The sequence below is a fragment of the Saccopteryx bilineata genome, chromosome 2 (assembly GCF_036850765.1).
Source record: "Saccopteryx bilineata isolate mSacBil1 chromosome 2, mSacBil1_pri_phased_curated, whole genome shotgun sequence".
Classification (NCBI taxonomy): domain Eukaryota; kingdom Metazoa; phylum Chordata; class Mammalia; order Chiroptera; family Emballonuridae; genus Saccopteryx; species Saccopteryx bilineata.
Genome location: NC_089491.1, coordinates 6,645,295 through 6,657,221, shown reverse-complemented (window position 1 = coordinate 6,657,221; position 11,927 = coordinate 6,645,295).

Sequence of the window (11,927 nt, the reverse complement as noted above, 5' to 3'; positions counted from 1 at the left end):
ATCAAAGGGACTCCTAAGGAGCTGGGACAGCAGCGGAAGTCGTCCCTCCCCGGGGCTTCAGCAGCCCGCCCTGCCCTCGCCCCATCCTTCTGACACTCTCCGTAGGGCCCGGGAAGGCAAGGCAGCTCTGGGACTTGGGAGGACCCAGAAGAAAGACTTGGTTGATGGGTTGCTTCCTCCCCTCCCGTCCTGTCCCGTCCCTGGGGGAATTCCAGCAGGAAGTTTTGGAAGGGCTCAAAGTAGTTCTCTTTCAGGCCTCTGATGAGAACCTGGGCCCCTTCGTTGTTGTTCTCCCTAACCTACCTTCCATTTCCTCCCAGGTGTTCCATGGAATTCACACATTAGGGTCATCATCACTGGGGAGGGGCGTGCAGCAGAGGCTGGAGGAACAGCTGCAGAGGCCGGCTGGCCCCAGCCTTCTTTGGGCCACAGTTTTCCTATCTGGAATATGAGCTTTGGACGAGAAGATCTGTGAGACTCTTTCCAGTTTCTGTACACTAAGATTTATTTATATATATTTTATTTATTTTTTTATTTTTATTTAGTGAGAGGGGAGGGGAGGCAGAGACAGATGCCTGCATGTGCCCTAACCATGATCCACCTGGCATGCCCACTAGGGGGCAATGCTCTGCCCATCTGGGGCCCTTGCTCCATTGCAACCGGAGTCATTTTTTAGCACGTGAGGCAGAGGCCATGGAGCCATCCTCAGCGCCCAGGCCAACTTTGCTCCAATGTAACCTTGGCTGCAGAAGGGGAGGAAAAGAGAGAGAGAGAGAAGTGAGAGGGGGAGAGGGAGAGAAGCAGATGGGTGCTTCTTCTATGTGTCCTGAACAGGAATCGAATCCAGGACATCCACACACTGGGCCGATGCTCTACCACTGAGCCACGCGACCACGGCCTTTATTTATTTTGTATTTTTCTAAAGTGAGAAGCGCGCGGGGGGGGTCAGACAGACTTCCACATGCAATGGACCAGGATCCACCTGGCATGCCCACCAAGGGGCGATGCTCTGCTGCAATGGGAGCCATTCTAGCTATTGAGGCAGAGGCCATGGAGCCATCCTCAGCACCTGGGCCAACTTTGCTCCAATGGAGCCTTGGCTGTGAGAGGGAAGAGAGAGACAGAGAGAAAGGAGAGGAGGAGGGGTGGAGAAGCAGATGGGCGCTTCTCCTGTGTGCCCTGGCTGGGAATAGAACCCTGGACTTCCACACGCCGGGCCAACACTCTGCCGCTGAGACAACCGTCCAGGGCTTTTATTTTTTATTTTTTATAGACCCACTCCTTAGCAATGAGGTCTTGGGCAAGTCCCCAAAGCAAAGCGTCTGCTAGCTCATCTATAAAATGGGCACATTACCAGAGGTGGCCTATTATCTAGAGGAGGATTTTCACCCAACACACCCCATGTTGCTGATTTCTTGAGTCCACCACTGAGGTGGCTCGGGGCACTTGGTTGAGAAGAGTTCAGACCTTGGTATTTAGCTGGGCTGGCTTTGAGTTCCAGCTTCACCAAAGGCTAACTGCATGACATTCAGCTTAAGCTCTCTGACCTTCAGTCTATCTATAAAGAACAAACTTAACAGATATCTACTTCCTAGGACTGCTGGGAGATCATACCTGTGGGCTCACAGCACGCGCTAAGTGCTTGGTCAATGCCGTCTGTCACTTCGTGGTTGGTTGAGGACTCTGGGGCCAAGGCAACCACAGTGGCCTGGAGTGGGCCACCAGCTCACAGACAGAGGTGGAACCTCCTTTGATTGCAGGCTAGTTCTTGAGGGCCCAGGGAGTGACACCAAGGCATCAGTGAGCACAGAATGTTCTTGACTCCCTATCCCTTTCCTATTTACCCCTGGACCATGTTCTGAGAAGCCCAGGACCCCATGGGCCCAGAGCTTCTACAAGGGCCTGATTAATTTCTGGAAGGGACCTACATGACAGGCCTCTGTCCCTCCTCCTCCCCCTGCTCTGTCCCTGCTGGGCTCGCAGTGTCCAGCTACTTGGCACGGCAGCAGCAGACCCTTCCTGCTCTTTGCTGGTTCAGAAAACACTTTACTTCAGCCCGATGGAAGGGTGGTGCCCTGCAGTGTTACAGACCCTGAGTCAAGGGGTCAGACTTCCCCAGGCCAGTTAAAGGAGAACTGCAGCCTTGATCTTGGCTGGTTCAAATGTGTGTATACATTAGAGAAGTCACAACAAAGCGCGACCTTTAGATGTGTTTGCACCTGGAGTGCGGTGACCCGCCATTGGCTCCACCCCAGCTCACCGGCCCTCCTAACCCCGCTCAGGTATCTTCGGGTGAGACTCCCTTGCCATGCCCAGGCTCCAGTGACTCTGGACTTCCTTCTAGACTGTACAGTCATAGCATGCCCCATTCACTGAGTGAGAGCCACCGTGCACTGTGCCAAGAGTTCCTAGTGTTGTCGCTTTAAATCCACCCAACCAAGCCCTGTGAGGTGACTCTTATTACTATTCTATCCCCATTTGACAGGTTGGGCAAATTGAGGATTAGGGAATCACTTGCCCAAGGACACACACAGCCAGGAAGCAGAAGAGCAGAATTTAAACCCAAATCTACTGGACTCCGAGGTTCAGCTTCTAACTTTCTCACCGGGCAGCCTCCCTCTGCCTGCCAGGGCTGAGTTCCTGGAGGGCAGGGACTGCTTCTGTCTGGTTCAGCCCAGGCTTGGTCCAGGGCCTAGTGCAAGGCCCGGAATCTGATTGATATCCAGTAGGCATGGATGAATAGTGTTTACTGACCTAATCAGTTCAATGTGAGATGGGGGCTGGGATGAAGAGAGAGCGAAAGGAGAGGAACTTACAAAGGAGACCCGTGTCTGGGCAGAAGCCCTTCAGTCCCCAGCCCCAACCAGACAGGAGGGACCCCAGGTGCTGGAGAGTTTTGACATCATACCCCACCCCCACGCTGGACAGGACCCAAGGGTGTAAAATAGAATGTAGAGGTAATAGGGATCTGCAGATGGTCTGGGTCCAGGGGAATGACACAACGCAAAGGGGTGGAAGAAACTGCTTACACCGCGTAATTGGGTGCCAGAGGCAACGACCCAGTCCTTGGAGGGCTGGGCAGACCGGCGAGCCTCAGAGAAGGCAGGACAGACTCAAGTAGCAATTCCCCTTCCCAAGTCAGAGCGAACTCGACCTATCCGGCCGGTTCTCGCTGCAGGGCTCGGCTCCAGCCTTACTGCAGCCTTGTCAGAGAGAGAGGGACGATCAGCCGGGAGCCCCAGGCCAAGAGGATTTGGGAAAACGGGGCCTTTTCGTCTGCTTTCCGAGGTAGAAAGGGAAGCTGCGGAGGCGAGGCCCCAGAGAGCACTGGCTCGGGTGCTCAGAAAAGAGAGGCCCGAGCTAGGGCGCACGGACTGCGTGCACAGGCTGGGTGCAGGCGCTAGGACGCACCGACTAGGTGCGATGGCCGGGTGCAGGCGCTGGGGCGCACGGACCGGGTGCGCACGGTCTAGGTGCAGGGGCTTGGTCTCAGCCTAGGGCGCTCCAGCTGGGGTGCACGGACTGGGTGCAGGGACTGGGGCTCCGCCTAGGGCGCTCCAGCTGGGTGCCCTAGCTGGGAAGCCTGGCCTCGGGGCAGGGTGTGCGGACCAGAAGCGCCCCTCGGAGAAGCCGATTGTGCGGCCGGCGAGTAACCTGATATTTCTGCGCGCCGCCCTCAGAGGAATGTTTCCATTACTCAGCGCGGCCCGCCGCCGCCTTTCCTCTCCGCTCGCCGGGCTCGCCGGTCGCCCGCCCCTCCCCGCAACCCCTCCGGGCCGCCGCGCCGGCACTTTGTGCAAATGTAACCTTTCTGCGGACCCCGCCCCCGCCGGGAAGCCGCGCGCGGGGTTGCCAGGAACGCTGCGCGCTCAGAGCTGGAAGGCGGCCCGTTCATCAGCGGCTCTGACAGAGACCCCGCCGCCTGGACGGCGGGGCGGCCGGCCGGCCGGCCCTGCTCCCTCCCGGCGCCTGTGCGCCGCGCGCTCCCTTTGTTCCCCCGCTGCCCTGCGCTTCCGCCCGCGGAGCTGAGCCTCTTCGTCACTCCCCTTCCCTCTGATTCTCGCATCTTCTCTTCCCCTCTTCTGGCCCTGTGTTTCCCGCTCTCCCCCATCCCGCCAGATGGCCTCATGCTCGCTTCCTTTCCTTCCCCTGGAGACTAGAGAGGAAAAGAAAAGAGGCTCATTCACCCCATTCTACGCCAGCCTGTTGGGTGGGGGTGGTTGGACTGCGTGGTGTGACTTGGTAAAGTCTTCTCCACCATCTCCCAGGGAGACCCCCCCCCTAAAGATATTCAGCTGAACTTTATGGACGACCTGGACGTGGAGGGGTCCATGAGACCCCTGAAATTATGCGGCATACTTTGGGCGCATTTGTCAGAGGGCAGATCCAAAGGTTTCATGAGTTTTTCAAAGTTGGTGATTCAGGAAAGGCAAAAATCACAGCCCTAGAGATGCTTCCCATGCTCTATTAATCTATTCAACAAATTAATCTATTAAAAATATTAATCTATTCAACAAATATTTATGAGACCTATTATGTGCCATGCGCATGCTAAGTCAGGGGACACAGCCCTGAACTCCAGCCAGGGACCATCACATTAAACAAACAGGTCATTACCTGAGAGAGAAAGGAGCTGGAATGATGGACGGGTGAGTGCAACCTGGGCTGGGGTGTCTCTGAGGACTTCACAGGTGCCCTGTTACCTGATCAGCCTGCACCCCAGCCCCCCCCCCCAGCTACTGCCATGTCAGTGTGGCCCTTCCCATTCTGTTCCCACAACCACAATAAACCACTCAAAACCTGCCTGGCAAAGGGGGTCCCCGACTTAAGCCACACCCTGTGCTCTCTGCAAGGTAACAGAATTCAAAGAGTGACTGATCCAAAACTGATGGTATTATATGTAGACAGGCTCAAACTGAGTCTGTGTTTGTTTCGTAGCAAGAAACTTTGCTAGCGTATATGGAGCGGTCACTATGTGGCAGGCCCTGCGCTGAGCATTTTACACACATCATCTTCCATTTGTCCGCCACTTCCACAAGTGTCTACTGAGCCCTCCTCTTGCCATGAACTATGCCACATGCTGGGGACAGACCACTGGAGAAGACTCCTTGCCCACATGGAGCTTACTGTCTGGTGAAGAGACAACAGACAAAGAAATGAGTTAATGAACTAAGCATAGCCTGTGACAAAGGCTAAGAATGAAATAAACAAGGTAATGAGTGTAAGGTCCGTGGATAGAGGGATGGTCATGTAGGAACTCAGACCTGCCCACTTTGGCTAGGACCGCCCACAATCAAGCCCGCCAAAGGAAACTTCCCAGGAACCATTTGGAAAGAAGCGATCGTCTGCCAGCCAGTGAAATTTCACCACGTCATAGTAGCTCCACTTCCCTAGAGGGTCCCTTTAAATATCTCCCACGCAGTTTAATCCGTGCAACTTCCCTAGCCTCCATCTTGCACCCCCATCTCTTTCTTTCCTCGGGGCCAGGGAACCTTGCCGGGCGGGGTGTGCGCTCTGTACTCAATAAAGCCGTCTGCTATTCCACACTTTGTGGCTCTAGCCTCTTCCTTCCTTCTCAGCGGGAAAAAATACCTTACAATGAGATAGACAGCAACCAGTGGGCAAGGTGGGTGGTAGCTTCTTTAGATAGGGGTGCTCAGGGAGGGCATCCCTGAGGAAGGGCATTCAAGCTGAAAACTAAAGGGTGAGAAGGAGCCAGTCCCCTGAAAAGCCAGGGAAGAACAGCTCAGGCAGAGCGAATAGTCTATGAAAAGCTCTCGCCATTCTTACAACTAAGAGGAGGATATCACTGCGCCCATTTTACAGATCAGGAAACTGAGGCTCAGAAAAGTGAAATTCCTTCTGGCCTGGGGTCACACTCTAGGATTGGGCAGAGCAGGCCCTGGAACTCAGGCCTTCCCCCCAACACACTTTTCTGTTCCCTTCCTGCCTCCCTGCTCCTCCCTGGGGACTGGTTAGCCAGTCTTCCGTGGGGGCAGCCATGTGTGGCCGTGTGCCATAGAAAGTGCTCTAGTTCGGACCAGGAAAACTGAATTCTAATCTTATGTCTTTGTGCCCAGAAGTCACCTTGGGAGATTCACCTATGGTCTCTGAGCCTCAGTTTCGCCTTTCCTTCTGCATAGACCAGCCAGGGTCTCCTGGAGAGGCACGTGCCTGTTGGCTTAGAGCAGAGTTCTGGAACCAGTTGACAAGGCCAGCCTTGCAGCTGCCATAGAGTGGGAAGCAGCGGGTGGATGATGGAGGGCCCCACGCAATCTCCATTTTACAAAGGTCATTAGTCTTAGGATCAAGGGCAGGAGCCCAATTTCTCCCTCTGTCTGGCTCAGAGTTTTAACCTTTCTGAATCACTGACATCTTTGAAAAATCCATGAGACCTTCAGATCCATACACAGATAAAACAGTCCCTCTATCCGTCTGGGTCCACCTCATCGCTGTGGCCGCAGCAGCCGGCACACGGATGGTATGCTGTGGGACTCCGTGAAGCTTGTTAAGTGACTGCTGAATGGTGGCCCATTTCTCTAAGTTTGGAGAACCACAAAAGAGAGGGTATCAGCTAAATAAATCTTCAGCCTAGGTTTTCTCAGGGAACTACCTGGGCCCGCTACAGTGGAATCACTAGGCGGATTACCTGGACAGGCTCTCATGTGACACCAGTGTCCTGTAAGGGTAAGGCGGAGGGAATGTGATACAGAAGAGGAAAGATGATGTGAAGGCAGAGATTAGCGTGATGGGGCCACAAGCCAAGGGATGCAGTCACCAGAACCTGGAAGTTGTAAGGAACACATTCTCCCTGCCAGCCTCCAGAAGAAACCAGCCTTGCCAACACCTTAATTTCAGCCCTGCAAGACTCAGTTTGGACTTAAGTCTCCTGAACTGTGAGAGAATAAATCTCTGTTGTTTTGGGCCACCCAGTTTGTAGTCATTTGTCTCAGCATCTTAGGAAACAAAGACAGAATGTTATTAAAACACAGGCCCTGGCCAGTTGGTTCAGTGGTGGAGCGTCAGCCCAGCATGTGGAAGTCCTGGGTTCGATTCCTGGCTGGGGCACACAGGAGAAGCACCCATCTGCTTCTCCACCCCTCCTCCTCTCCTTTCCCTCTGTCTCTCTCTTCCCCTCCCACAGCTAAAGCTCCAAGCTCCATTGGAGTAAAGTTGGCCTGGGCACTGAGGATGGCTCTGTGGCCTCTGCCTCAGGCACTAGAATGGCTCTGGATGCAGCAGAGCGACACCCCAGATGGGCAGAGCATCGCCCCTTGGTGGGCATGCCGGGTGGATCCCAGTCCGCCGCATACGGAAGTTTTTCTCTTTGTCTCCTGGCTTCTCACTTCAGAAAAATACAAAAAACAAAACAAAACCCAAAACAACCACAGATTACTGGGCCCTGCCCACAAACTGTCCAAACTAGAAGCCTTGAATGCAGGGCCAGAGACTCAGCATTTTAAGCCAGCTCTCCTTTCCCCGCCTCGCCTGACTGCAACACACTGAAGTGTGAGAAGCTCTGTGCTGAAACTGAAAGGTGACTCAGACTTGATCTAAACAGGGCATTACCTTCGGCTCGTGGCAGCCTCTTCGGGGCCCTGAGAACCCAACTCATGGAACTCACCAGCTCTTTGGCTGGCCTGGCCCGAACCACTGCTCTCCTAGGAGCCCTAAAGTTTTTGCATCTGCGGCTTCTGGCCCTGGAAGGCCTGTGCCCGCCTCCTCCTCTTTTTCCTGTTCAGCTCCTCTGCTTGTCTTTACCGCTCCCCCCTCCAATGGCCCTTGTCACAGCCCTGGACTGCAGCTTCCCCGAGGCTTGAATCACCCAGGGCAGGCCCAGGCCTGTCCTGACCACCAGGCATCCCCACCTGGTCACACGATCCCTAACACGCACTGTGGGCTCAGCAAACACTTGGGTATGCCAACAATGTTGCTGACCCCACTGTACTCCCAGTGTCTGACGGCGAGGTAGGGCAGGGCTGTCCCATCCCTTCGCCCTGCCCCCTCCCACAGAAGCAGGCCAGCCCTCCCCAATGCCACGCACACCCTCCCTGCCTCCACCCGGGCACCAACCTGGCTGCCTGCCAGTGGGTAAAGAGAGGAAGAGTCCGCAAAGAGAACCCACTGCAGCTGGCCCTTCGGGGCTGGAAGGGATGGGTTTAAGGAAGGCAGTGAGCCTGACCAGGTGGTGGCACAGTGGATAGAGCATCGGACTGGGATGTGGAGGACCCAGGTTCGAGACCTCGAGGTCACCAGCTTGAGCGTGGGCTCAAATGGTTTGAACAAGGCTCACCAGCTTGAGCCCAAGGTCGCTGGCTCGAGAAAGGGGTCACTCGGTCTGCTGAAGGCCCGCAGTCAAGGCACATATGAGAAAGCAATCAATGGTTTCTGTGCAAGGCTGATGGCAAACGGACTGAGGCCACCTGCTCTTTCGACAGCTCAGGCTAGACAGCCTCTGCTGGTTACCTCCACATCACTGCCCCCCTCAAACCCTGGGTGGCTCCCTGCTGTCCACAGCAGTGGTTTCCAAACCTCTCTCCTCAGCAGGGAGGCTGGCCCTCACCTTTAATTCTAAAACATCTTGTAGACAAGCAGCTCAAGTGGAGGTGGGAGCGATGGGCAAGGCTGGAGTCCTCCCCCACCCTTCCCTCCTCTTGAAGCCCAGCACTGTCTGCAAACTTCAGTCACAGATAAGAAAGGTATGAATGTGGCCCACACATCTCCCACCCCTCTTCGGCTCCCACCTCTGATTGGCTGACCTCCTGGGCCAAAGGTCATGATTGCAGGTAGCTTCCTCCTCCCCAAGGAAGGCTAAGCCCAGCAAGGTCCCCACCTCCCAGTGCCACCAACACACCCACAAATATTTGATTGATCACTGGGATGCTAAGCACTGGGATACACAGGCCTAGTGGCTTCCTTCAGAACTCAGGAACCTTCCGGAAGGGTCCAGCACTCAGGAAACAAGTACAGCGATAAGGTAGCTGCAATGGCAGGAAGTGCCACAAAGACACAAAACCCAAGAATGAAACCTGGCGTGAAGGGCTGAGGGACATTGTTAGATGGGTGGGGACGCTCTCTGGGAAAGTGACATCTAAGCTGCAACCTCAACAATGAGAAAGACCCAGTCTCACAGGACAGGGAGCATAGCGTCCAGGCAGAGGGGACAGCACGCACAAAGGTCCCGTGTCTCTGTATGCTTCTAGTAGAGAATCAAGGAAGAAACAAGTGTCACATCAAGCCCCTCTCTCTCCACAAAATACAGGTACACGGGTGTTTAGAGCAGCTCCATTCATCAGAGTCTGCGATCAGAAAGGGCTGGAATGGCCAAGGACAGAAGAGGGCTAAACGAAGAAAATACAACTGAGCAATGAAAAAAGACAATTAGTGACACCCACGATGACACAGCTGAACCACGATGCTGAGGAAAGACACCAGGCAGTACAGAGAACATTCTCTGACTACATCCCTGTGAAGAGTCAAAACTGTCTGTGGCTGTGAGGGTCAGACTCTGGTTCCCTGGGTTGGGGCATGAGTGGGAAGGGGCAGGAGGAAGCTTTCTGGAATGATGACTGTGCCCTGTAACGTGCTCAAGGTGGTGGTCACATAGCGACACAAATGTGAGAAATCCCAGAGTTGTATATGGCAGACTAGAGCATTTTTTGTTTTCAGTGAGAGGAGGGGAGGCAGAGACAGACTCTCTCCTGCACTCCAACATGGATCCACTCAGCAAGCCTACTAGGGGGTGATGCTCTGCTCATCTGGGGCGTTGCTCCATTGCTCCGATGCTCAGCAATTGAGCTCTTCCTAGCGCCTGAGGCAGAGGCCATGGAGCCATCCTCAGCACCCAAGGCCAACTTGCTCCAATTGAGCCATGGCTGCAGGAGGGGAAGAGAGAGACAGAGAGAATGGAGAGGGGGGAGGAGGGAGAAGCAGATGTGTGCTTCTCCTTTGTGCCCTGACTGGGAATCAAATCCGGGACATCCACACACTGAACTGATGCTCTACCACTGAACCAACAGGCCAGAGCCTAGAGCATTTTATATTATATAAAATATACCTCAAGAAAGTACTGGAAGTAGGATAAATATAGCTTGCCTTGTTTGGAAAGAAAGAATCCCCTCCTGCAGACCACCTCATCAAATCGAGAGTCACCTCGCCAGCTCCATGTGAGGTCAGACCCCGGGCAGAAAACCAGGTCCAGCTCCCCTGCTGAGAGGAATCAATCCAGACCCTGTCACCCAATCCTCTGCTGAGACCAAGGCTCGACCTTCTCCCCATCTCTTCCTCCTTCTCTCCCTCCTTCCTTCCTCCTCTCCCTCCCTCCTTCCTTCCTCCTCTCCCTCCCTCCTTCCCTTCCTCTGAAGCCCAAGGCCTGGAGGGGTCCCAGAGTGGGGCTCAAGGGCCTGGAGGGGGTCCCAGGATGGGGACCGGGCGGACTCAAAGCTCAGCCTTCCAGAATGGCCCGCGTGAGGCTGGACTACTCCAAGCGCAGCTCGGCTGTAACCCGAGCCTCTGGTTCAGCGGAATTCTCCCGGGGCAGGACCCCTCTGGTTCTGGAATGTAGTCTGGGGTGTGGGGGTGGAGCTGGGAAGGGGTAACAAAGGATGAAACCGCTTTGAAATTCTGCTTCCTGCCCCTCTAGCCCCAGAGCTGAACAAACATACCCCCTCCTCCCGGCTGGGTCTTTGTTGGGAGTGCCGGGTGGGGGGTGGGGGGGCTGAGGCCTCCACTGAAGCTTCCGCCTCCGCGGGTGCAGCCTCAGCGCCGGCTGCTGGGGTTTCAGATTCCACTCGGCCCCCCCCCCCTACCCTCCAGGCCTGGCCGTCAGGCCAACAGCCCGAAGCCCACATCCTCCCCCACCTGACGGATGCTAATGTTGGGCTCACCTGTCGGAATGCCGATTGGGCCCCCCCCAGGGCCTCCTGCAGTGGTTGAGGTGGCCGAGACGGAGATCACGGGGTGCCATCGCCACTTTGGGGGAACCCGCGCCTGCTCACTCCTCGGCTCACCCACCCCGCTGACGGGTCCAAGCCTGGGACTCTGGTTTTCAAACCCAGACAGACTGGGCAGCCTGGGAACAGTCTCCAGGAGGGTTTTATTTCGTTTCAATAAAAAGAGCCACCTTTGCCCAGAGCCTTCCATCAGCCCCCTAAGTGGGGTGAGGATGGGACGAGGCCAGCGCACTGGCCCAGGCTGCTCCACGTTCCAGCAAGGAGACGCGGGGGTGGGGGCGGTGATGCCCAGGCCCCCTCCTCCTCAGACTTCTGGGGGGGGAGGGGATGAGAGGAGACAGGATGGGACCAGAAGACAGGGCCTTAGGGAGGGAACCAGCGATCTGGTAGGGATGACAGTAGGGAATCAGCAGCACACATGTTCAGTGTCACGTGCATGAGTGTGCACACATGGGAATACATCTGTGCAGTGACACATGCGTGAGTGCGCACACACGGGAACACATACGAGCTTCCAGGCTGATCCCAACAACTGAACCCCCATTGTCCCACCACATTCCCAGGAGACACGCTGGCTCACCCTCTGCCCCTCGTGCTCGGCCTGTGCACATGGTTCTTCTCCTGTCAATCTCTCTCTCTCTCTCTTTCTATCTTTCTGTTTCTTTCTTTCTTTTTTAATACTTTATTTATTCATCTGAGAGAGGGAGAGGGAGAAGAGGAAGGAGCAGGAAGCATCAACTCCCATATGTGCCTCAACCCGGCAAGCCCAGGGTTTCGAAGCAGTGACCTCAGCGTTCCAGGTCGATGCTTTATCCACTGTGGCACCTCAGGTCAGGCCCACTTTCTCTCTCTCTTCCCTGCCTCCCTGCCAACCCATCGCCTCCAACTCCCACCTCGCCCTCCCACTGCCCTTCCAGTTCTCCTGTGGCAAGCCCCCAACATCTTCCAATTTCCATCTCTACCCTGGCCCTAGTG